Consider the following 27,834-nt stretch of genomic DNA (forward strand, 5'->3'; position numbering starts at 1 on the left):
TGTTCCATGAAAGAGCTCCAAGTTGATCTCATGTCAGAAAGCAGTAACTACGGTTAAAAGGGCAAAGAAACTGAGCTTTCTTTGGATTTTTGCCTTTCTCACGTTGACTTTCTACTTTAAAATTCCCCTATTTGGGGAGTAACTTTCTCATAGGAAGAGGACCACTTACTTTGTATTTCTACAGATGACACCAGATGGCACATTTAGAAATAAAGTTCAGTTTTAAGGAGAGATAAAACATAGTGAAAACAATACTGGACTAGGTAACCTGGGTTTGATGCTCAATTTCACCACTATCCAGCCATGTTACCATGGATATGTCATTACTCCTACCACTGGGCCTATAAAATAAGGAGTTTGATATGGATAATAGGAAATATAGGGTATCATCCAGCTTTTCTGTTGGACATGAAGACTACCCTTTTAAAGCTGTTGGTAATTTGCTAGAGGGAGAGATCTGAATTCACCCGTAAAAGCAGCCTGTCTTTACTTTTTAAAAGCAAAAATCTAAAATTCTCTATGTAAAAGGATATCTTCTAGTGATGTCTGCATCTCTCCAGACTATACTTCCTTTTAAGGCTGGTCTCACCAAGATATTTAAAGAAATGTAAGAAGCCGGGACCTGGACTCCAGATTGGGTTAACAAACTGCAAAGCCCTCCAAGGTAGAAGAGTCAAACTAGCCCCTGGAAAAATATGGCAGCAGATATGTATGTACATACGTATACATATGTATACGTACATACGTGTATGTATATGTCTATGTATATACGTGTACATACGTATATGTATATACGTGTATATATGCAGTGAGCCATCTACAACAATGATACTGGCTATATCCAGATTTATACTCTTCTGATTTATCAAGGCTTATCCTGATGTGCTACAATATTGTAAATCATGATGGATCATATACTAAACATATCACAGTGAAAAATGCAAGGTTAGCCTTTCTAAAGGCCAATTTAGCAATGAGTATTAAAAGCCTTACATTTTTACATTCCGGTTGTAGAAATTTCTTAAGGATATAAATATGGATGTCACGCAATGGACTTTGGGGACTCAGGGGGAAAGGATGGGAAAGGGGTGAGGGATAAAAGACTATAAATTGGGTTCAGTGTATACTGCTCCAGTGATGGGTGCACCAAAATCTCACAAATCACCACTAAGGAACTTACTCATGTAACCAAATATCACCTGTTCCCCAAAAACCTATGGAAATAAAAAACTAAAAATATTAAATATGGATCTCATAAATATTTATCTATTAGGATGTACCTATGCTTCTTTCTTTCATTCGACACTTATTTACTGAATGCTGAATTACCTGTATGTTAGGAGGCATTACTTAAAATCATGAGAAACTGGGACTGGAAAAGTGTGAACACAGCAAACTGGTTAAATAAATTCTGCATACAATAAAATACAATGTAGCCATTAAAAATGCTACAGAAGCTGGGTGCAGTGGCTCACGCCTGTAATCCCAGCACTTTGGGAGGCCGAGGCGGGCGGATCACGAGATCAGGAGATCGAGACCATCCTGGCTAACACGGTGAAACCCCGTCTCTACTAAAAATACAAAAAAAAAATTAGCCAGGCGAGGTGGCGGGCACCTGTAGTCCCAGCTACTCAAAAGGCTGAGGCAGGAGAATGGCGTGAACCCCGGGGGGCGGAGCCTGCAGTGAGCCGAGATCGCGCCACTGCACTCCAACCTGGGCGACAGCGAGACTCCGTCTCAAAAAAAAAAAAAAAAAAAAAAAGCTACAGAAGTATACATAATGACAGAGACATGGAACAGGGGTCAATATGTGGGAAGAGCAAAGTTAAAAATACCATTTCTACACCAGTTTGGAGAAAACAGCTTGGAAAAAAAGACAGTTTGGGGACAACTGAGAAAATGTGAATATGAACCGGATATTAGATAATATTAAGAAAAAATAAACTCCCTAGGCGTGATAATGGTATTGTGGTTTTGTAGATGTCCTTACTTTTTTTTTTTTTTTGAGACAGAGTCTCACTCTGTCGCCCAGGCTAGAATGCAGTGGCGTGATCTCAGCTCACTGCAACCTCTGCCTCCTGGGTTCAAGTGATTCTCCTGCCTCAGCTTCCCGAGTAGCTGGGACTACAGGTGCCACCACACCCAGCTAATTTTTATATTTTTAGTAGAGGCAGGGTTTCACCATGTTGGCCAGGCTGGTCTCGAACTCCTGACCTCAAATGATCCACCCACCTTGGCCTCCCAAACTGCTCAGATTACAGGTGTGAGCCACTGCGCCCGGCTGAGATGTCCTTATTCTTAAGACATGCAGCTGAAAGATTTAAGGATAAAGTGTCATCCTTACTTCTAATGTTGAGAAAAATCAAACACACATCTGTACATATAAATCTAATATGGCAAATACTTAATTGTTGGATCCAGCTGATGGTATACAGATGTTCATTGTGCTATGTTTTCAGCATTTTTGTTTGAAATTTTCATACAAAATTGAAAGCTGGAAGGGAGGTAATGAATTACATTTTAAAAAGAGCATTTCTGAAAAAATATATAATATGGCTACAGAGCAGTTAAGAAAAGCCTTCGAAGAAGATACTGCATACCAAAATGTTAAGAGTATTTTATCTGTGAGTTTGGGGTTTGCGGAAATTTGTCTGTTTATCTGTATTTTTCAACAATAAGCCATGTATAATTCTACAGTCATGAAGATTACTTAAAAACAAATTCAGGAAAATGTTTTCAAACAAGAGTTAACAAGAAAATGAGCAAACGAAAAAAAGTTCTATTCCCAAAGCATTCTTACTAAAATCAGAATGCTTCTTACAAACTCTAAAATACTGTACAAATTTAATATTATTTAATAATAGGTTTTTATGTGGCCACCACATCGGTTTTGAACTTTTACTTACATTCATAATTTATACCATTCTCACAGTAGAAAAATTCAAGCAATTCATTGTACTGATTGTAAGGGGGGAAGGGAATGCTGGGTATTAAAAAAGTATCTCCTGTTTACCTACACAGGTTAAGTATCTCCTATCCAGTGCTTGGGACCAGCAGGATTTCAGATTTCAGATTCTCAAATATCTGCCTATACATCATGAGACATCTTGAGGATGGGGCTCAAGTTTAAACACGAAATCCATTCATGTTCCATACACACCTTATACATACAGCCTGAAGGTAATTTTACACAATTTCTCGTATAAATTTAGGTGGCACAAGTACAGTTTTGTTACATGGGTATATTGTGCAGTAGTGAAGTCTAGACATTTAGTGTAACCATCACCCAAATAATGTTCGTTGTACCCTATACAATATTTTTAATAATTCTGCTCATGAAACAAAGTGTTAAGTACTTAGGTGTAGAATTTTCCACTTGTGGCATCGTGTTGAAACTCATTTTGGGGCATTTTGAATTTTGGATTAGGGACACTCAACTTGTGTTACTTCCAACTCCACAAAAAAATGTAAGGCAAAAATAAATGTTAAAAATGATCAATTCTGGAGTGGGGGTAGGGACAGGGATTGTTGTATTATTCTCTGTACTTCTGAGTATATTTTTCAGAAGTAGAAATGCACATATTACAGAAAAAGGTAAAGTTCCCCATGATCCCTCCTCCCAAATAAAGTTGTCAGTTTGCCATGGTTTTTTTTAAAACATAAATAGCATCACATAGCATGTACTCTCTTGCAACTTGCCAAAATTGCCTCCAAAATAGCTGTATCAATTTACGCCACTTGTAGGCAGTATTATAAGGCCAGACTCTTCCTTATACCTTTTACGATGACTTGATATTATCAAATTATTTTTTACCAATCTAGTGACTAAAAATGACCTTATTTAAATTTGCATTTCTGATTATTAGTTTGAGTACCATTTCTTGTTAGTGGACGTTTTTAGTTTCCTATTCTGGGAAATGCCTATCCTTAAAATTTCCTACTAGATTTCTTTTCTTATTCCTTAAATACTACCCTTATCATTAAGATGTGAATACACCAAAATGTTAACAGTGACTAAACATTGTGGTGGAATTATGTATATCCTCTCCCCAAATATGCACACATTTTCTAGTTTTTCCTGAATTCAGTGATTAAAAACTAGAAAATGATAAAATGGATGAAAAAAATCCTTTTAGACAAAAGCATTACTTTCAGGATACTCTACTACAGGTTACCCTTAAGGAGGTCATAAAATCTAGCTCAAAGAAATAAATGCATCTAAAGAGTAAGTCTTGTGAAGAAATGAAACAATAATGGTTTGAGACTATTGATTCATTTGGGATACGTTTAACTAACTTATTTGTATAGCATTTTTGAATTCATGAAGTACTTTTCATTTATCTTGCTTAACCCTAACAAAACCCTGTGACATTCTCTGATGCCTTCTTGTAAACTGCTATAGCACATTTTGTTCATTCCTCATATTACCATACTGACCCTTTTGTGTGATTTGCAAGTCTCCTTCCCCTAGACCACACTGTCCTACATTCTCCAGTCACTTATCTTTGTATTCCCAGGACATAGCTGCAATGACTACGTCCTCAATAAATATTTGTTAAATGAATATCACCATCTTCATTTAAAGGATGAGGAAACTGGCTCAGTGATGAGGTACTCTGCCCCAAGTAACATAGCTACTAAGTATTTTATATAAATTATAATGACCTTATCTTCGTACTTTACAAGCATTTAAAAATACATCATCTCGCTTTAATGCTCACAGCAACCTATGAAATAGGCTTTCCGATTACTGTTTTATAGATAAGAATGGAAATTTAGTGATATACCCTAGGCCCACTCGAATCCTAGTTTATATGAAGTACAGCTGTTTCTTTACATTGTACTTGATCACTACCTGGGTATGGGAGCCTCTATTTTTATGTACCAAGTACATTAAGGGTAGGGTATAGGGGAGGAAAGATGGAAGTAAGGCAGTTTAAAGGCACAGGAAAGAGGCTGGAGCCCAGGTGTACAGGCCCATCTAAAGACCATAAACTGGTATTGTAATGTCAACTGCACGTGCCACTCTGAAATCCAATATTGGCCCAAAGGTTTTTCTTGATATTACCCTGTATTAATAGAAGACAATTGTTGGCTTTCTCACATATCAGCAGTCTCAAAGGATGGGGAGGCACACAGAATTAGGAAAGCTGTGAGAAACAATGGACAGGCTATATCATGCATAGACAGTGCAGGGGAAGAAATGATGACACAAAGGAAAAGGCTAAGGAACTTTAAACATGATTTCACAGTCCTTAACTCGACTGTGAGTTTCTCAAGGGCAGAGACCAAGTCTCATTCATTTTATGTCCCTTACTCCTTATACTTAGCAACATTCAGTAAATGTTATGTTAAAAGAAAAAAAAAGATATATTAAGCTAAAAACTGAACAATGACTTCCATTTATTGAGCAGCACTTATTACATGCCACATACTATACTTTAGATATTATGTGTAATGTTTAAAAAAATAAGATTTACCTGTTTGCTGACCTGCCATGCATGGTGCTGCTCAAATGTGTTAACAGTGGTGATACTGATGACTATTAGGAATACTTATTATAGGTTACTAAGGTTACAACAGAACCTTGAACACCCTGAATAGGAGGGGCCAGTATAGACGGAGAGAGATCAAGGTAACCAATGTAATACACATTACAGAACTGGCTAAGACCCTTCAGAGGGTATAAATGTGACTCCTAAGGAGTTCCAAAGTGAAAAACTACTCTATGGAACATTCAGTTATCACTGGCCAAAGTCTCAGACCCAAAATAACTCAAGAACAAACCCTATCCTGCCTCACCACTGATGATCCCACACAGACCTAAAGGGTCCAGACACATTTTGTTACATGGCCATTATTTTCACCACCCTGACTGCCCACCTCTGAGCTGTTGAAGGAGTTAAGTGAAATAGTACATTAAATAAATTACCATCTACTGATCACCTACCATGTACTAACACCTTACATTTTCTCTTTAATTCCAATAACCATATGAATAAGGTATTTCCCCACATCATAACTGATATAGGTTAACTTGCCCAAACTGACTGACCTAGTAAGTGGCCAGGCCCCAAATCTGGAACTGCCTGGGCTCCATGATCTTCCTATGATTATCAAGGCTTCTCAAACCTTTCCACCTAAACTCTAATAAAAAGGTAGAGAAGAATGAAGAGGCAGGCTAGGGAGGTTAAGTGGAAAGAGAAAAGTGGAACTTGATAGAAAGTTCCAAGCTACCCTTGGCAAAAACAGAATTTCTTTTGACTTCACCTTTTATCTTAATCCTATTAGCTGATTCCAGGTCTGGGGCAGAAATGCACAAGAATGCGCCTGGAAACATCTTGACATACCAGATAGCAAGGAAGCTATCAAAGACTACTAGAGAGCATGTCAGTAAGAATCAGGAGCCAACTTTAAGAGAGTCCCACTAGCCACAAGAAGGGCAATTTGAACTTCACTAAGGATCAGAACTGCAATGTATTGAAACCCATCAAATGTTTACATCTATGGATGCATAGTTATATATACACTTATATGTGTAACCTTTTGAAGATGACAGGGAACCAATTCATCATCTTGAAAGCAATGTTTTAAAAAATTGAGTATTTATCCTGCTCTTCCTATATAAACTATATTGCTGAGTAACCAAATAAAAGATGAGGGGAAACAAAATTATTCCAGCTAACAGATGAAAACAAAATGATAGCATCAGAACGTCACCATTTTGTAGCCCCCCAACAAATTAATGGATCCAAAAAATTCAAGTCATCATAACATAATCAATGTTGTGAATGAACACCCCCCCACCCCCCGCAATATATTTGCCAAAGGGAACGAACCTGAAATTTATCAAGCCTCTGGATCCAGCTGCCAATTTGCAGGAAATAGAGAAGTATCACCTGGGAACTTATCAGAAATGCAAAATCTGGGGCCCCTCCTAGATCTACAGAATCAGAAACTCTGGGAGTGGGGACCAGCCATCTTTTAGGAAGTCCTCTAGGTGATTCTGATGTTCCCTAAAGTTTCAGAACCATTGTTCTAAGCACTTTATATGCATTAACTCAGCTAAATTTCTTCAGAACTCTATAAGGCAGGCAGTATTATCATCATTTTACAGATGAAGGACCGTGTGGCACAAAGCAGTTAAGTAATTTGCACAACATGACACACCTGGTAAGAAATGGGAGTCAGAACTTGAACTCTGTGAATCTAGCTCCAGAGTCCATGTTCTTAATAGCTGTGCTGAAAGGTCTTTCCACCTGTAAGAACTCAATTGTCAGAATGCCGTAATAAGGAATATTGGAAGTTTAAAAAAAAAAAAAAAAAGCAAAGACCAGGAGAAACATGCCTCACTATAAAATAGACAGGAATATAAGAAAATAATCATAGCAAATAATGTACCCAAAGTAATCTTCCAAAATCATTCCAAAACATAAACAGCCACCAAATGTAATATACCCACGCACTTCTGGGGCAATTATCTCTGATATCTAATTACGAGGACCTAAAACCTGGATTGTGCTAAAGGTGGTACATAAATTCATGACAGTATCCTCAGACTCATCAATCTTTTAAATCTAAATGGTTATAGTGAAAGGTCATTCCAGAATAATTCATCTCCCTACTTTTAGTCACCATTTACTTAATGACTACTGAAAGGAAAAACTGCTGTCTTTCAATACCTAAGATTATACCATCAGAATCTCAGAGTTGAAGAATTTTAACATTCATCTAGTTCAATCAGCAATCCAGACTGAATCAGATCTACAATCCCAATCTCCACGTAATGGTACATTCATAATAAATTAAAACATTCCAACTTTCTGTAAAATCACATTATGGGATCATTCTATGCCACCAACTGTAATTTTTAAAGCCAAATGACTAAAAACTTTTAAAGAGAACTTAAAAGTTGAAAATGCTCAGGTTAACAGCCCAAACAAAACCTACAGTTGTTTTACTCATGGAGCCACTTCTTCACTACCTGAAAGGATTTCTATATCCAGAAGACCAAGCTGGTCAACAAGTACATCAAGTTTTAACAACACCTATGAAACATCAAACGACTTAAAAGTTGAGTTATTCCTGACATTAACATATATAAACATCTAGTAACCAGTCATTGAGGAAACAACGAATAATACAGCAAAACACCAAAAGCCCAAGTACTTATGAATATCAACCTTATAGATAGTGAGATCATCATAAAGCAGCCTAAAAGTCCTTAAAGGACTTTATGCTAAGGAAACATAAATTTCAGATGAAATGAAATGAAAAATCACAGTAGGAAAACTAAGGTTGTGTATAATAGCTGAAAATCAACATGTAAGTAGAAGCTCTCAAAAATTGTTTTAGTATTGCCATTTCAAGAACTGTATGACAGCCAGGAACTCATTATTAGGTCTTAATAGCTTAGAAGTTATGGTTCAGAACAGCTGAGACACTAACATCAAAAGAATAAAAAGCAACATTATAAAGTAGTATAAAAATAACTGAATCACCTAAGGAAATTGAAACCATGCATGAAAAACCCCAAAGGCACAATCAGGTCATTAGGAAACACTAGCTTCTTCCACCAGGAGGCCTACTTTTCATGTGGAGCAATGAGCAAGGCCAAGACATGGAACTGAAGTCAGGTATCAAATCAGACTTTGCCACAGAAAAAGGAATCCATGACTAGTTATTTTAGGATAGTGCCCATGACAGCACTATCAACTCCAACTAGGATACAGGAGATTATAGCCATTGTTCCATTATAATGGGTCCTCCAGGGTCTTTAATTGAGCAAGAATGGGTTAGACACCACTACTGGGCTGTAATCCCCAAATATGGCGGGCGGGAAACTATACATAGGACAATTTCTTCAACAAATAAATTGGAAGAAAAAAAAAACAAAAGACAGAACCTGCAGATTAAAATAGATTTAACAGCTGTATCAATGCTTTGCAATAAATGTGCTTTCTCAGGATCCTGATTCAAACAAACTGTAAAAGAAAAAAAACAAAGCTTAAAAAAAAATCAGAGAAATCTGAACATTTTATATTTGATATTTTTAAATATCTGTTAATTTTTTCAGTTGTGATAATAGTTTTGATCTTATATTTAAACAGCCCTTGCCTTTTAGAAATACAAACAAGTATTTTACAAATAAATATGACAGGGATTTATTCCAATATAATCCATTGAGGGGGGCAGTGTTTAGAAGTATAGATGAAACAGGCTGGGCCTGGTGGCTCACTCCTGTAATCCCAACACTTTGGGAGGCCAAGAAGGGAGGATGGCTTGAGCCCAGGAGTTTGTGACCAGCCTAGGCAACACGACGAAACCCCATCTCAATTTAAAAAAATTTAAAAAACCAAACAAACAGAAGTATAGATGAAATAGAATGTGCAAGTTGATACTATTAAAGCTGGTGATGGGTAAGTGGGGGGATTATTATACTATTCAATTTTTGCATGTTTGAAATTTTTCGTAACTTTAATAAGAACTGGTTAGACATAATGCCTTGCAATTTTATTTTTTGAACGATGCCTAGGGTGATTTAAAAAATCATGTACAGACATCATTCATTTAAACAATTCCCTTTAATTCAGTAATGAGCTCCACTTTAAAAAAAGAAGCAACCAGTACCACATCAGATCCAGAGAATGGAAGAAACCAAAGTAGCTCCATTACAGAATGGGAATACATCCACCCCTACTATCTCCATTCCAGGAAGTAAAATACAAATACTTCCCACAAGATTTACAAAAACTAACCTAAAATCACAGCCAATCATACTCATCCTGGTGGGAAATTCCCCACACTGCTCCAACAGCTTCCCGAACCTTCCTGACCAAGTTGGCCTGCTGGTTTCTCTGGATCACTAACCCACTCAGGTCAGGCTGCTGGAGGACCTACAAAAAAAAAGTTGGGGGAGAGGAGTGAGATACACATTTATTAGGGTGTGTGAGGAGGGTTAACCATTCTATTATGTTCAAACATAACTAGTTATTATTTCTAAAGCAATAGTCCTTACATATCTATTTGCATTTTTTAGGACCTGCTTTGAGAAGTAACTGAGGAATTCAGCACCAACAACTCTAATACTTCTAACGCTTAGACAACATTCCTGAAAACTGAGTTCTCAACCCAAATGAAATTATAGAAGACAGTTTATTTTTTAGACAAGTTTATACCCTCAATATAAACACTAAGGACGTATTTGTTTCATTGTTTCTGTGGAAAAAAACAACAACTGTACATATAAAAATTATTCTTCACCTTCATACATGCTTTTTGGCCATACTGGGAGACAAACGATAAACATCCTGGCAACTCAAGTTGAACTTTGCCATTGAACCTTAGACAAAGTTTTTATTTGGTATTGTCACTCCTTCCTCTCTTCTCAGAGATCTACCTAGAATAAGTTAAACTTTTAGGTCACACCTAGATTATCATTCCCAGATTTATTCTATTGCTCAATAAGGGTCAAATTGAAATTGAGGTTTAATAAATTTGTGATCACTGCTTAACCCACTGTAAAATGCACCAATGCAAAATCTCAAAACAGAAAGTGATTTCCTGCCCTCCAATGAAAATGGAAGAAAATTTTATTACCTACAAAGCACTTCAAATTAAATAAAGCAGACCCTGAAGTTCAAAACTAGAGTCCACATACAGCTAATTGTGGGATGGTTACCTCCTGTAAATTTTAAATCCTAGTAAACTTTTCACCACCATGTTTCTACTTCAATTCCCATCACCCAGCCGAAGTAAAATAATGGGGATGGTTGTGCTTGTATTAAAGGGTTGTTGCTAGAATTAGTTAAAAAAAAGAATTGTAAAATGCTACACTTTAATATTGGTCTAAACAATATATTAACAGTAAGGAAGCCTGTAATCTCAGCACTTTGGGAGGCCGAGGCGGGCGGATCACGAGGTCAGGAGATCGAGACCATCCTGGCCAACGTGGTGAAACTCCGTCTTTACTAAAAATACAAAAATTAGCTGGGCATGGTGGCGCGCGCCTGTAGTCCCAGCTACTCTGGAGGCTGAGGCAGGAAAATCGCTTGAACCCAGGAGGCGGAGGTTGCAGTGAGCCGAGATCGCGCCACTGCACTCCAGCCTGGCGAGAGCAAGACGCCATCTTAAAAAAAAAAAAAAAAAAAAAGTAAGGAAAACTTTCTCCAAGTCAAATAGTCACATCTGTTTAATAAGTACATTAGAAAATATAAAATGGCAATAACACAACAGGAAGTAGTGTATTAAAGAGCCAGCAGTAATTTGCTATGGAAAAGAAGCTGGGTATTCCAAATGATCTTTCTCTCTCGGACAGGAATTATCTTGCTCAGGTAAGAAGATGCCAAATAGCAGATCCCCACACTGATCTGAGGAACCAAACAAATGAGGGAGGGGAAAAGTAGCATGAATACTTGAAAACAAGCTAACAGAAGTTCCTTTTACCACTGTGAAATGCATGACACCAAATTACTTTTGTAGAGTGAATGACAGGACAGACTGCCTTTGAAGGAGTGGAAGAAATGAGTAGGCAGGGCATGAGGCACCCCTTCCAAAAGGTAGAACACTTGGGTGTGGTTCTTGACAGGAACATTATGGCTGGTGGTCATTCCAGGATAGTGATTACGCACTGAAATTCCTAGACCATTAGAAGGAAACAAAGAGTGGGAATCACGTTCAAACATCATGAACCACTGGAGATAAAAAGTTTGGCCTATGAGGAAAAAAATATAAACGTTATAGATCTGGCCTAGAAATACACCAAGAATGTACAGTTAAAGAAACAAAAATCTCTTACTCTTTCCCAGGTCATAAAATTAGCATATGACACAGGTACCTCTACCAATGTATTCTTACACCAAAAAGTAATCCTAATTTATTATGTGCCTACCATGAGCTAAACATTTTATTTTACTTTTTTTAACTAATTCTAGCAACAATCCTCTAATGTAAGCACAACTATTCCCATTATATAGATGAACTGAGAATCTGAAAATTTGCCCAAGGTCACAAGGTTCAATGTGAACCCAAAACACACACTATTAATTTCACCATACCAGACCGCCGCCTATGACTGGGGAATGTTGGTATCTCCTCAATCTATGCAACACTGGGGCTAAAAGAAAACAATGCTGAACATGTAATCTACAAAGGAGAAACAAATGTTAGGGAATTAACTGCCTATAGTAACGGTGGCATGGGGGGAAGAGGAAATAAAGAACAGGGCAGACTGGGGGGCAGGACAATCAATGCTGTTTTCTAGTAAATGGAAGGGGTAAAATGTAGTGGAGCCTGAGAGGAAGGTTATCTTCCTTCTAAGGGATTCAGCTCCTGGAAAAGGAGTATGGGGAGTGGGGGATAGAAAGATTAAGAAGTGAGAAGCAGGTAAGAGGTGCTCAGCAGCAAAAATAGATGTCCACAGACCAAGAGGCTCCAGAAACTCAGAGCAAGGCAGGGAAAAGGGGCGGTTCCCAGGCTTGCAGGGGAAATGGAAGAGGCAGGGAAGACAGAAAGCGGGTTTACTGGAGAGTTATCCTCTACAGCCTTCTGAGGGGGAGGAATGAGGAAGGCAAGGCTAATGGCCGTAAACGAAAAGGCCACTTAAACTGCAATATCCAAACACCGACCCGTTCATAGTTTCGCTTAACAGTGGTTTAGCAGCATGCAGAGCTAAGAAATCCGGATCAGAGTCATACAAACATGAAGACTTGAGGAAATGGAAGGCTACTATGGCTCCATCCACAAAGATGGAGTAAATGCAGGCAACAGGATAAGCTCTATTCAACGCCTGCGCCAAGGGGACCAATGGAAGGGGGAGACACGGCGGGCTAGGGGACTTAGGCTAAACTCGAATTTAGAACTGGGGAAGGAGTCACAGGGAAAAGCTTTGACTCCCCCCTCCCTTAAATACCAGCCTCAACTATCCACGTAGATGAAGATTAGATGGGACGACAGAATTAGGAGGGGTGTGGGGAGAGGAGGAGGAGTACACCAGTGACACTACTGCTTGAACCCTAAGCCTTAGCTCTAAAACCGCGAGAGTTGGCGAAGATGACCCCACCTCGAGAAAAACCAGGGTATTCATCCGGGTCGTCGGAGGTGCTGAGAACGGAGATTGGCCGGCAGAAAAGGTAGGGGAAAGGGGCCACTCTTCATTGGTTGCTCCTCTTTCCCACCGTTCAATTTAACCCCCAACCCCACTCCCCAGCGAACTCCAGACTCCCCTCCCACCCTTCCCAATCCGCCCACTGCGGCGGCGACAACGGAGGCGTTGACCGATCGGTGGGGCAAAGGCGGGCCCACACGCGGCCGAGGCCCAGGAAATGGTGTCGCCTCAACGGGCAAGAAACGAGGTGGTCTTCGCCTCAGGTCTAGTTTACCGGCACCCCGGCGTTTCGCCAATCGTCACCTCCTTAACGCTGGGTACCTCAGAGGCGTCATAAAGGCAGATAGCCAACACCTCTGTGCTGGGTCCTGGCCGGACAGACATCAGCCTCCGCCGCCATCTTAACAGCAGGCGGACCGACCCTAGTCACTGCCCCCCCACCCCCCACCCCCGAGCTACCTCAGCCACCGCCAACGAATCCCACGAGGACGTAACCCTGCTCCCGCGAGAATTCTCCGGCTTAGAACGGCACGAGCCGAAGACCTTGCCGCCGCCTCCGCGGCTACTGCAATCAGTAACCGAGCCACCGCCGCCTCCGCGCGATCCCGCGAGAACCTCTACCGGACGGGAAAAGCCTGAGCCCAGCCCTTTCCAGACCCCTCCTCCCTCCCACCAAAGCCGAAGTAGCTACAGCTTCACCCTACGCGAAGCGAAAAGCAAATGACGCACAAACTAACGAAGCAGTGAGGGGCGGAGCCAACCTACCACGGCCGGCTCCCGCATGCGTTGAGAACTATCGCGATATTACGCTTTAGCCTCGGCGAGACCTTCTTAATTCACCGCAGGATGCCGCCCGCGCCTCGCCTTTAGGAAACATGAGATATCGCGAGACCTGGTGCACACTCCTAAAAAGGAGAAAGGCGGAGCTTCATGAAAATGACTGGGAGTTTTTCGGGGGAAGGGAGGAACCTCCCGTCCTGCAGGGATCTCGCCTACCACGAGGTTTCCGACCCACTGCGGAGCTGGCTGCCAAACCTCGCGATGACACAGCTCAGCGCCAAATCTCGGCCATGTCCTGAAAACTGCCTCCGCCCCCGATCTAGGTGTCTAGAGCCTAGTGCTTGAGGAAAATTTAAAAAGTCAACCTGTTTATTCTCACGCTTCCGGGCAAGGCTGTACCAATTAGCCAAACTCCATTCTGGAAGCGGAGCAAAGAGTCCCCCATTGTTACCTGTCTCCAGGAATAACATATTATCCTGGACTAACATTTAAAAGACGTTCAATCTCACAGTAAGCACACAAATGCAAATGAAAACAATGACATAACATTTTTTGCCCATTAGATAGGGAAAAAAATTTTTAAACCTACATTATCCAGACTCCTTCCCTCGCCGCACTGCAGGCTAACCTGAATCCATCTTAATCTAACTAAAGGCCATATCATTAGTTCTAGTTCCAAAGCCACCAATTTTAACTACTGAAGCTTTACCTTGGCATAACCAAAAAGATCCAATAAAGTGGTTTTCTCCAAACAAAGGAGTCTGCCCTCAAAGGAATATTCAAGCTTCGGGGATGGGGGGAAATGCCTGAAGCTTTTAATATGGCAGTTTTTCCACGTCTAGCCAACAGTGTTTCTCCAATAAATCTTGGGATCCAATCTGGCTTGATTTGTGGGCTTTTCCATTCTAATGCATTGTTCTGTCCGTTCTAATTTAAATAGTTCCTTTAGAGTACATTTTAATAGCCAGTAGTACAAATATCCCTATCTTTACTTACGTTTTAAAATATTTTTTTTCAGTTATTCTTAGCCATTTTTTTCCCCCGGATGAACTTTAGAATCGTAGTAAGTTCCAAAAAAACTTGGTATATTTATTGAAATTGCATCAACTGTATAAACCAATATAGGAAAAATGGACATCACTAAAATATTGAGCCTTATTCAGAAGCATAGTATTCCTTCTCTTTTCATGCAGATGTTCTTTTATGGTATTCGTCAATAAAGTTTTATAGTTTACTTCTAGGTATTTTTATTCGTTTCTCTTGCTATTGCGAACAGGTTTTTTATTATTAAAATTTCAAAATGCTTATTGCTTATAGATAGGAAAACTGCCTATATAAACTATTGATATTTGCCTATTTACAAACAAAAATATGATCAATTTCGCCAGTAATCAGGGAAATGCAAATGAAAACAATGACATATGATTTTTTTGCCCTTTAAATTGGCTAAAATTACAAAGATTGATAATACGTGTTGGCATAACTGTGGAAAAATAGGCACTCTCGCACAACATTAAAGAGTGTAAATTAGTACAGGCTTTTGGGAAGGCAATTTGGACAAATCTATCAAAATTCAAAATGCATATACACCCTGACCCAGCGATTACTCTTCTAAGAATTTCTCCTACAGAAATACTCATACATGGCATGATACATATACACAAACCCATTCATTATGGCATTGCTTGTAATAGTCCCCTCCCTCCCCCAACAGAGAAACAAGCTAATGTATATCAATCGGGAAATGGTTAAATAAACTGTAGTACAATCATACAATGCAGCTGTTTAAAACCCAACATAAATTTGGATTCCCGGATATAAGAAGATCTACAAGACATATTCTCAGATTTTTAAACAAGCAGTTAGTCGAAATGAATGTGTGTGTGTGTAGTACCATTTAGATATCAAAACATATATATGCAACGCCTAGTAGTTACCCGCGAAGCCTGCCTGCCCGCCCCTCACCTTCCCTCTCCTCTGAGGCCGCCTTCCTCGAACCAGTGAGAAACGCTGAAGGCCCGGCCTCTACTCTCTCTTTAGGGCCACTTGGCCATGGCTAATGCCGGTACCTCGCATCCCCTCTGTCAGCCGCTCTCTCGCCGCGCCGCCGGCAGCTGCCGGGTTGCCCCCGAAGATGCGGCTAGCTCTCCGCTGGCGCCTGCCGAGGCCTGGGGGAGGGGAGAGGAGGCGGGGTTCAGGGAGGGTTGGGGCAGGCCGCCCTGCCCCTCCAGCAGCCTTTCCCGCAGGCTCCCCAAGGCCGCCACCTCCGCGCCTCCGCGCAGGGTCCCGTGGGAACTCCCCCCCCCAACCTCGCCACTGCCACCCGCGAGAAACCGAGAACGGCCGCGCGTACAGAGCTCGCCCTCCAGCCCAGGGATAGACGCTCACCTCGGCCGCAATGGCTCCGCGGGGCCCGCAGGAGCGTGCGGGGTCCGCGGCCCTGCTTCAGCCCTGCTTCAGCCCTGCTCCAGCCCTGCTCCCCTCGCTAGCCCTCAGTCGAAAGCCTCCTCGCTTCGGCTCAGCTCATACTCGATTTGGGGCTCCACCCACCGCACGCGAAGCCCCGCCCCTGCCCCTCGGGAGGGAGCTCCCTCCGCGGTGAAGTCGGGTCCCTTGCAGGGGACCGCGCCTGAGCTACCCAAGGCCCAGTAAATGCAACCATAGAGGATGATAGGGTCGCTAAGAATTGGGATTTGATTCGAGGCACGGTGGAAGCCGCGGAAGGGAACATGATTTGATCTGATTTACCTTTAAAAATTAACGACCTCGCCAGATGCCTTGTGAAGAATGGGGAGTGTGGGGCAAGAGGGCAAGGCTGGACCCAGAGCGGAGGGTGGGAGACGACGTGGGAAGCCGACCACCCAGAGTTCACGCGAGCAAACCCTTAAAACACTTCAGGCACATAGTAAGCCCTCAATAAACATTCTTTTTTCCTCCTTTAATTATTTGGAACGGCAGTGCGATTGACAAGGATCCTGTAGAGGATCTGCATCTGTAAATACATGGGAATAAAAAGGACCTGGTGGGAGATCACCTGTTAACCCTACTTAATTATTGTGGGCTGCGGACGACATTGGAAGGGCGAAGAACTTTGACTTGGAACTCTAGCTACTTCGATAAGGTTTCAATTTTTAATAAAAAGTATGTATTAATTTAGTATTTAAAGACAAAAGCACTATTAAAAGAACTCCTGAGACATCGAGGAAATAAAAACTGTGATTATACCCTCCACTTCTCTAATTCCAGCCCTCCAGAGCAGTGGTTCATCCCTCGAATTGAGAATCTGCTGAATGGATCCCCCACCCCAATATATACTTACACATAAAATTTTGTATATGATCTCAGGAGATGTACAGGGCCCCTTCGAGATACACTGTTTCATTGAATATTTTTACAATTTTTTTTTTTTTTTTTTGAGACAAAGCATCACTCTGTCACCCAGGGTGAAGTGCAGTGGCACGGTCACGACTCACTGCAGCCTCGACCTCCTGGGCTCAAGGATCCTCCTGCCTGCCTACAGTCTCCCAAGTAGCTGGGCCTACAGGTATGCGCCACCACGCCTGGATAACTTTTTATTTTTTGTAGAGGCGGGGTCTCACTGTGTTGCCAGGCTGGTCTCAAACTCTTAGGCTCAAGCAGTTCACCCGCCTCGGCCTCCCAAAGCGCTGGGATTACAGGCGAAAGACCCGGCCCATCTGTAACATTTAGTGGCAACATGAAGCTCTACTTTCTTTAGCATGTAATTAACTTCGGTTTTGTTCTTTTTTCATTTTAAAATTGGTTTCCTAATTACACATGATTATTGTAAAACACGGATAAATTTAAAGTTCCCCTTACATTCATATACACAAATAGAAAAGCATGGCTTTGTTTTTGTTTTTCATTTAAAAAATAAATAGCATCCTTTTTATGTATTGTTATGTTAATTGCTTTATTCACTTAATGTAGCTTGAAGATCTTTCCATGTCAATATATATAAATCTACCTCATTTATCTTACCTACTGCATAGTATTCCATTGAATGAATATACTGTAATCATTCATCTATGGATAAACACATGTTATTTTCAATCTTTGACTATTACAGTGGGGTTTTTTTTTTTTACTGTTAACAATGCTGCAATAAAATTCCTTGTACATGCTTTTTTCTGCAGATGCTAAAATATTTCTGTGAGATAAACATGGAGAAATGAAATAGTTGGATAAAGGTAGCACACATTTTTTTTTTTAAGATAGTGTCTCACTGTCACCCAGGCTGGAGTGCACTGGTGCGATTAGGGCTTACTGCAGCCTTGACCTCCAAGGCTCAAGCGATCCTCCCACCTCAAGCAATCATCCCACTTCAGTCTTCCCGCGAGTAACTGGGACTATAGGCGTGTGCTATCACGCCTGGCTAATTTTTGTATTTTTTGTAGAGATGAGGTATCACTACGTTGCTCAGGCTGGTCTCAAACTCCTTGGCTCAAGTGATCCTCCTGCCTCGGCTTACCAAAGTGCTTGGATTACAGGCGTGAGCCACTGTTCTCTGCCCAAAGATAGCACATTTTGAAATTCTAATACATAATGTCAAATGACAAATTGCCACATAGAACGACTATTTCAGTTTATACCTCCACTAGCAGTGAGTAAGAATTAGCATTTCCCTAAATTCTTACCCGGACTCGATATTAACCAATCATTTTAATATTTTGCCAATATAATGGGTGAAAAATGTCTCATTATTTACATTTCCCTGATTATTAGCTAAGGAGTATTTTCTTTCTTTCTTTCTTTCTTTCTTTCTTTCTTTCTTTCTTTCTTTCTTTCTTTCCTCTCTCTCTCTCTTTCTTTTCTTTCTTTCTTTTTTTTTTGAGACAGTCTCACTCTGTCTCCCAGGCTGGAGTGCAGTGGCATGATCATGGCTCACTGCAGCCTCGATCTCCTGGGCTCAAGGGATCTTCTTGCCTCAGCATCCTGAATAGCTGGGATTACAAGTGCAAGCCACCATGCCTGGCTAATTTTTTTGGGGGGGGGAGGGGGGAGGGGGGAACAAGATGAGGTCTCACTATGTTGCCCAGCCTTGTCCCAAACTCCTGGGCTCAAGCAATCCTCTCCAATCTGCCTCAGCCTCCCAAAGTGTTGTTTCAGGCGTGAGCCACCGCACTGTGCCCCAAGAGATTTTTATCTATTTTATTATGAAAGTTTTCAAACATACGACGTTGAAAGAATTTTACATCTGTATACCCACCACATTGATTTTACCATGTTTTGTTATAACTTTACTACATATATGTCATTTATCTACCCACCAATCAAGCCATCTTATTTGTATGCATTTCTCTTTCTCACGTAACTAAACTCTCCAGAGTTTATTCTGTTGATATTTTCAAAGAACTATTTCTTAGATTTATTTTTCTGTTCTACCATTTTTCCCATTCTCTACTTAAGTTATTATTTTCAGCTTTAATGTTTATTAATATCTTCCTCCAGTTTTCTCTAAGTTTATTTTTTTCAGTGTTTTACTTCATATGAAGTGCTCTCATTCTTATTAATTTCTAGTTTATAATTTTAGGTTTGATTTCTTCTTTGACCATGAGATATTTAGAAGTATTTTCTTTGTGAGGTGACTCAAATTTTTTCTTATCTGGATGTTTTTGTGGTTAGAGGTTAGCTGTACTGCACTGTGTTCCATTAATGTGACTTTTATTATTTCTACTATTGGAAATGCATTGTGCTTTCTTTTATGATTCAGTACCTGATCAATCTTGGCAAGAGTTGCATAGGCATTTTTAAAAACTTTATAGCGTACAATTTATGTGCTTTTATAACTGTTTTCTTCATACATTTAATGGAATATTGGTTGCTATGTATGTTTATGACAGAAGATAGTCTTGGTAGATAGTCTTTTTTTTTCTTTTAGAGACAGGATCTCACTCTGGTGCCTAGAGCTAGAGTGCAGTGGCACAATCATAGCTCACTGTCACCTCAAACTCTTCAGTATCTCTCTTTACCCTGTTTAAAGTTTTTTTTTTCCTTGAATACTATTTTTCTTTCTTTCTTTCTTTCTTTTTTTTGAGACACAGGACACAGTTTCACTCTGCCACCCAGGCTGGAGTACAGTGGTGCAATCTCGGGTCCCTGCAACCTCTGCCTCCCTGGTTCAAGCGATTCTCCTGCCTCGGCCTCCTTAGTAGCTGGGATTACAGGCCCATGTGCCACCACACCCGGCTAATTTTTGTATTATTAGTAGAGATGGGGTTTCACCATGTTGGCCAGAATGATCTCGAACTCCTAACCTCAAGTGATCCACCCACCTCAGCCTCCCAAAGTGCTGGGATTACAGGTGTGAGCCACTGCGCCCAGCCTGAATACCAATTTTTCTAATATTCATGCTGTCATTTTTGTATATGTAAATATCTTTTTTTTAACTGATTACAGAAGATCAGACAAATCCATAAATTATTCGAATAGAGTTAATGGCATGATGTATATTCTTTCAGAACTTTTTCTATATATACATTTACACCTATATTACAATGCAGATTTTTTAAACCAAAAAAGGAGAAATAAAGATATATTTAAGTTTTACAACTTGCCTTATTGACAATGCATTCTTGAAATTCTTTCTGTCAGTGTCTATACGTTTACCTTATTCTTTTTAATTGATCTCTGGAGCTGGCACTTACACAGTGCCTGGCCCATCACTTGCTTTTTTTAAAAAAATTAAATATTGCTTCAGGGAAGCCTTCCTTGACCCCCGCCGCCCCGCCAAAACTGGATCAAGGTCCACTGTAATACGCGTTCATAGTACTCTGCTATTTTCCTCCCAAACCACCCAAAACAATTGTACAGTTGTGTGATTAATATCTGTTCCTCCCCACCCTACACACACACACCTCACACCTCTACATTGAACAGTGAGCTCCTCAGAGGCAGGGACCAAGCCTGTTTTTTTTCCTACTCATACACCAGCACCTATTATAGTGCCTGGCAATTATATCTGTTCGATAAATATTTTTGATGCGATTATGCCCATTTTACAGGTTAGAAAGCTGTGCAAATTAAGTAACAGTTGTCGTATAAGAAATCCCCTGAGGCTACTCAGAAATAAATAGAGGTAACAACAGATTATGAGTGCCTTAACATGCCAATACATAACATATTTTCCTTATTTTTAAATTATTCACATAGGGTAGATATTCCTTTGGATTGTTACTGAGTTTTCATTATTATGGAGAGTGCTGAAATAAACATTCTTGTAGTAATAGCTTTACACATGTTTGTACTCCTATAAGATAAATAAATAAATAGAAATTGAATTCCTGCAAAGGGAATGCACATTTTTACAATTGGATAGATATTGCCAAATTGCCCTCCAAAAGAGATTACACGAATTTATATTTGTAGTACCCGAGTATGAGAGTGCCTTCCCCCCCATACCCTTGCCAGAGCTGTGCATTTTCACTAATTTTTTTCTTTGGTAATCTGATACTTACAAAGTGATATGTCATTCTTTTCATTTTCATATCTTTGATTTTTGGCGAGGTTGAATATCTTTTAATTAGTTTCTTGGCCATTTGTATTCTTCTTCTTCTAAATGTATAGCTTGTTTGTACATTTTGCCCATGTTTTTTGTTGAATAGTCTTGTTGTTGAGTTGGAATAGCTCTTTTTATATCACGGATAATACTCTTGTCTTCCTGTCATAAATATTTTCTTCATTTTTTTGTTTGTGTTTTAACCTTGTAAAGCTGTTTCTTAGAACATACAAGTTTAACATCCTTTATATAATCAAATTTGTTATCATTTCATTTATTTATAGTAGCTGGTTTAAGTGCTGTGTTCTGAAAGGCTTTGCCCACTTCAAGACTAGAAAACTCTTCGTCTATGTTTTCTTCTAACGCCCTTATGGTTTTGAATATTACATTTCAATATTTGTCTCGTGGGTATTATTTTGGCGTGTAGTACAAACGTAGGATTCCAACTTTATTTTTTTCTCAAAATCTATCCAATTGTTCTTCATAATTATTGAATAGTTGACATTTCACTCATTAACTTAAAATGCCCCCTTTATCAAATACTAAATTCCCTGACATTTTGGGATGCATTTGTAGAATCTTCTGTTCCATTGTGTAATAGTTAAGAGTGCCAGAACTGGAGCTGGATTTGAGCCCAGCTCTGCCATTCATAGTTTCCTCTTCTGTAAAATGGGGATAATAGTACCCACCTCATAGGGTTGTGATTACCGGATAAGTTCATTTATGTACAATGATTAGAACTGTTCCTGGCCTTCAGTAAGTATTTGGTATTTTTGTAGTATTTATTATTCTTAAATTTTTAGTATTGCTTTTTATTTTTCATAGTATACAATCACATGATCTGCACATAATATTTTTATCTCCTTGTAGAGTGACTGTTAATCAACTTGAACAATTTGGAGATGACGTATTACAACTCTACTTATCCCTCATCCTCATATGTTGTCCAACCTAGGTATCTTAACTCTAGGTAGTTAGGAAGGGAGAGGAGAAAAGAGGAAAGGAAAATGAAGCCATCCGTATTCACAGATGGCATGACTGTCTACACAGAAAATCCCAAATAGCGTGCGCGCGCACACACACACACACACACACACACACACACTTCCCTAGAACTAATACATGAATTTAGCAAGGTTGCAGGATACAAAGTCAACACACAGAAATCAATCACATTTCTTTACCCTAGCAATGAACAATACTATTTGTAATAGCTCCCCAAAAATAAAATGCTTAGGTAAAAATCTAACAGAACGTGTACAGGACCTTTATGCCGAAAACTACAAAATGCTGATGAAAGAAATCTCCGAAGTCCTCAATAAATGGAGAGATAGACCGTATTCAGGGACTAGAACACTTAACATATTAGAGATGTCAGTTCTCTCTAAGTTGATCTATAGGCTTCATGCAATTCCTATTAAAATCCCAGCAAGATTTTTTGTGGATATATATCGACTCTAAACTTTACATGGAAAGGCAAAAGAACAAGAATAGCCAAAGCAATTTTGAAAAGATTAATAAAGTTGGAGGAATCACACTGCTATACCTGATTTTAAGACTTACCACATAACTGCAGTAATCAAGACAGTACGGTTTTGGAGAAGAGACAGACATATAGACTAACATAACAGAATAGAGAATGCATAAATGGACTCATACAAATCTTGATCAAAACCTCACACCTTATACAGAAATTAACTCAAAATGGAGCATAGATCTGAATATAAATCAAAAAACTATAAGAAAACATAGGGGAAAATCTGGAACTTTCTTTCTTTTTTTTTTTTGAGAGGGACTTTCACTCTTGTTGCCCAGGCTGGAGTGCAATGGCACAATCTCGGCTCACTACAACCTCCGCCTCCCGGATTCAAGTGATTCTCCTGCCTCAGCCTCCCCAGTAGCTGGGACTTACAGGCACGCGCCACCACGCTAGGCTAATTTTTTTTTTTTTTTTTGAGATGGAGTCTCGCTCTGTTGCCCAGGCTGGAGTGCAGTGGCATGATATTGGCTCACTGAAACCTCTGCCTACCGGTTCAAGAGATTCTTGTGCCTCAGCCTCCCGAGTAGATGGGACTCGGGCGTGTGCCACCATGCCTGGCTAATTTTTGTATTTTTAGTAGAGACAGGGTTTCACCATGTTGGCCAGGTTGGTCTTAAACTCCTGACCTCAAACAATCTGCCCCCTTCGGCCTCCCAAAGTGCTGGGATAACAGGCATGAACCACCACACCTGGCCTGTATGTTTTTATTTATATGACATTTTTTCAGAAGACAAACTATAGTGATAGAGAACAGGTCAGAGATTAGGCATGGAGGCATACGAATTCAAAGCAATAATAAGATTAAGTTTTTGGAGGTGATAGAACTTTTCTGTATCCTGATTGTGGTGGTGGTTACATTAATCTATGCATGTGTTAAAATTCTTGGAACTATACACAAAACGTCAAATTTACTGTATTGATAAAAGTACAGGAAATGATGCTATAATTAGAATGACACCTGCTATGTCTTGTAGGTCAGTACACAACTTTAGGTTTATCTAACCATGTTTTTACCCTTACAATTTCTTCTGGGAATTCTAAGCTCACTGTAAAATATCCTTAGTACAGGTAAGCCTCTGTGCTCAAACCAGTTAACCCTGTCTTGTTCTACAAGGTGCATCATTAGAATTCTTTCAGTTACAAATAATAGCAAAGCCAAACACACAGTATTTTATTATTTCCCATAAGTCCAGCTATAGAGGGATTCCAGGGCAAGTAATTCAGCAGCCCAGCAATGTCACTAAGGACCTAGTTTCCTTCCATCTGGTTCCACTATCTTCAGCCTATTAGTCCTTCACCTTATGATTACAAGACATCCACAGGTACTCAGGTATCCCAAGGCCATACAAAAGCATTAAGAGTCTGGAAGAAAGAACATAACTGTTATGTGTCCTTTATTAAGACCAAGAGAAACTTTCCCTATGCCCCCAGTAGATATCCCCTCTTATTGGCCAGAAATTGTGTCTCATGCCCATGCCTAAACCAATCATTTGGCAAGGGAAATAGAATTATCATGATTAGTTAGCTCAGACTAGTGCCACTCATTGTGTGGTCCCTGGACTGGTGCTAGTCTGTAAACTGTTGGTTACCAGACTGTGACAAGCTGAATACAGAAGTTGAGAATACACATTTAGAAACTTGTATAACAAATTGAGTAATTGTTATGTCTTTTGAAGCTAATACAAATTTGGGGCTTGTATTTTGTAGGTCTTCATTTGAGAATCCCTGCTCCCTTGATGTACAGTGTTGCCCTATGTGAGAACAAAAATGGGGTCTCTATGAGGGAGGAAGAAAGTGAAGGATGGCCATTGGGTATAGGACATCAGTAGTGTGGGCCATACAGAAAATGGTAGGGATGATATTGCTCCTAGAAATCCTGGAAAATTCTACACAAGAACAGAATTTGGGACCAGCACCATGGAGCAGGCTCTCCTTTTGGCTTTACTTGCATGCTCTTCTGTAGTGCTACCACTCCCAGGGTGTAGAATCCCAAGCAATTGTGTCTGTCTGAGAAGCCACACCCCAAAACCTGTTTCCCAGCAGGCTCAACATTACCTGTGGTTTTTTTTTTTTTCTGATACCAGACAGTGGCTCCTTAGAAAGCTATGATTGGTTTACATCTGCCCATCTTGCTCACAACAACAGCAAAAACAAAAAATAAAGAGAAAATAAGTCGACTGGACATGCCCATCCAGTCAGCTAGCCATGGTGACTGACTCTGTGGCCTGTGGTAGTGGCTTTCAAAGGTTTTTGAGATAAATTTACAGAATAAGAAACATACCATATTTGACATCACAACTCAGTACATATACCTGTGCATGCAAACACACACACACACACACACACATCTGAAGCCAGTGTTTCACAAAACAATATTTACCTTTATTATGTAATGCACTCTGTTTAAAGAAAAAAAAACTATTTCTTTTTTTTTTCATATTTCTATTCATTATGTTAAATGTTGATTTCACTCCACTAAATTGATTTCACAGCCCACCAATGCTTTAAGACCTGCAGTTTGGAAAGAACTGCCCTAAGGGGTGAGATGTAATGGTTCCAATTCCAGCGGCCTTTAGAATGACCACCAGTAGCCCCGTGTGGGATGTTGTAGCTCCCTTTGTGTCTGCTTCAGATTTTAGCCCCAACCTAAAACAATGCTTCTGCAACCTTGTCTTTTTCCTCATCAGCTTCTCAGACTTCAGAGTTCCGGTCTCCTAAATCAGCTGCCTTAGCAGTGAGAAGGCCGGAGGCCCTCCAGGCTGTGCGCGGAGCCTGAGTTGCCCTAGCAACACTTGGCTGTAATTGACTCCCGCAGTCACCTGCTCCAGCCTAGCCTGCTTCTCTGCACTATGGACTGTGGCCCCCTTTTCTCCTGCCTTTCTTAACAATTTCTGCATCCTCATTATATAGACAGATGTCTCCTCATTCCTCCCCCTCCCGATGGATGGTCAGATTCTTGGCATACACCTCCCTGGCACTCTCCACATTGCCAAATACTCGCTCTGACATGATTAGACACTCACAGAGATGGATGATTTGCATTTCTTTCAGATCACAAACAACCTCTAGTGCTGGCCAATTTAACTGAGAGAACACAAACTCGAACGTAGGCAGGGGCTAAGCAGGTCATACAAGAGCCTGGATGGAAACTGTACCCCCTCGTAAATGAAGCAGTGGCTATTCCATCCAGCTTATTTTGCCCTATAGAAATGCACATCCACATAGCCAGAATCTTTGAAATCTTCCAGAGAAGCCATAAAATCTGGGTCTTTATATGAACTCTACCAATTTTTATATACTGACAAGTAATTTACAAAATATTTTTGAAAATTCTTATGGGCTAAATCCAACACATCTGTGGGTTGGATCTATTCAGCAGGCTACCAGTTTGCAAATTGTGTTTTAAACTCTCTTTCATCCTCTGCCTTGCATTTGGACTTGATGTCCTCTGCCATCTGAGGCCAACAAAAACAAAAACAATAACTGGGCTTAAATTAACTCTAAAGTTCTCTCCCTCCCAGATAGGCACAGCAATTAGGCAAAGGCTCTTAAGAGGTGTTCATGGAGCAAAACCAGTCGGTTCTACTCTCTCTACTGAGCACCAGAACACCCAATTCTACCTATTCTTCTGTTCCAGTTTGTTTCAGTCATACAGTAAGAATGTAAGGCTGTAAGGCTGGCCACTGGAGAAAGCCCTGACCTCTGGGGGAGGGGGCCCATCCCTGGGCTCTTCCCTTTGACCGCAACCATAAATTAGCTGACATCCCCCATTCTTGTATTCCCACCTGTCCACGAAATAGGAACTTCTGCTCTTTCAGAAGTATTGTGAAGAGAGCTTCCCGCAGCCCCTCCGCACCTCCTCCCCACAGTGGCTTCATTCGTGAGGTTCCAAGATAGGACTGAGTGCTTGTTGCTCAGCCCCTGCTGAGCTCCCTGCTCTCTCTTTTTCAGAGTTCCCTTGCCCACAGCACACCTATGTTCTCTCTGCCCCTCCATGTGGTCAGCCTACGAGGGTAGGGAGGCCTGCAGGTGGATGAGCACCCTTTCTGTGACTGGTGGGGTGAGGGTCTGCTGTACAGATCTATCTGTCACCTCAGGAGGGTGCAAAAGTCTAGGTTTGGGATGAACGAGTTGGAAACCTAATTCAGGCTACAGGCCACAGACCTGTTCTCCAAACCAGTCTTAACAACAATACATCTCAATATTCTGATTCCTCTTTAATTCCTGTGTCTATTTCTCAATTAGGAATTCAGTGGAGGGAGAGACTGGTGTGATTATATGATCTTTGGAGGGATCCCATGGTGTGTGAATGGGGAAACCTTGAGAAATGGATGCAATGACTGGCATTTGAGGGAGGCAGTTCTCTTTGTAGCAGTATAGTGGCTGGTATGCAAAGGTGTTCTGGCTGTTTTTTTTTCTTTTTCATAAGGGCAGGCCCTAGAAAGTACTGGCCATGTGCATCATTGACTTTGGGAGTTTACAGAAGTTTATATGATAACTGGTGTCTGCAGGCACATAACTGCTTTTCATAGACAGTGGCCTTAGAAAACATAAGTCTCAAAGGTTTTTGACCTTGCAATCGTAGCTGGTATCTAAAAGCAGATAGGCCCATGCAAACCCTAAGTAAGAACAGGCTGTGCATGCTTTTGTGGCTGAGGCATGGATAAGAGTATCAGGAAAATAATATTTTAGCCTTGGCTAAGGTTTGCCTCAAAACAAAGTTTCAATAATCAGACTTTTCACTATCAGAAGGCTGAAAAATATTTGCTCCCTTTCCTCTATTTCTCAGTCAGGATTACAGGCCAGGACTTTAAACTGCAAAAGTAGCCAAATTCCATGTGAACCACAAAGTACTAGAGTGAGATTGTATCTTCTACATTTTAGTAGGTGGCA

At 40.4% G+C, this 27,834-nt stretch overlaps 1 protein-coding gene across 29 annotated transcripts in view; it reads right to left on the reverse strand.

Annotated features, from left to right (window-relative positions):
• HUWE1 (HECT, UBA and WWE domain containing E3 ubiquitin protein ligase 1) overlaps nt 1-16,435 on the reverse strand; it is a 150,399-nt gene extending 133,964 nt beyond the window's left edge. For 7 of the 29 annotated variants that reach the window (XM_063601492.1, XM_055106727.2, XM_063601488.1 and 4 more), the window contains exons 1-2: nt 13,565-13,837; nt 9,759-9,896 (exon numbers count right to left, since the gene is read on the reverse strand). The gene's annotated coding sequence lies outside the window, so the exon portion shown is untranslated. Of the gene's footprint in view, nt 1-8,905; nt 8,980-9,758; nt 9,897-13,060; nt 13,102-13,426; nt 13,529-13,564; nt 14,006-15,850; nt 16,054-16,273 lie in introns of those variants that run through there. The other 22 variants (XM_055106721.2, XM_055106724.2, XM_034950058.3 and 19 more) reach the window with 14 other exon arrangements.
• Between the last annotated feature and the right edge of the window lie 11,399 nt (nt 16,436-27,834).

The sequence above is a fragment of the Pan paniscus genome, chromosome X (genome assembly GCF_029289425.2).
Source record: "Pan paniscus chromosome X, NHGRI_mPanPan1-v2.0_pri, whole genome shotgun sequence".
NCBI lineage: Eukaryota > Metazoa > Chordata > Mammalia > Primates > Hominidae > Pan > Pan paniscus.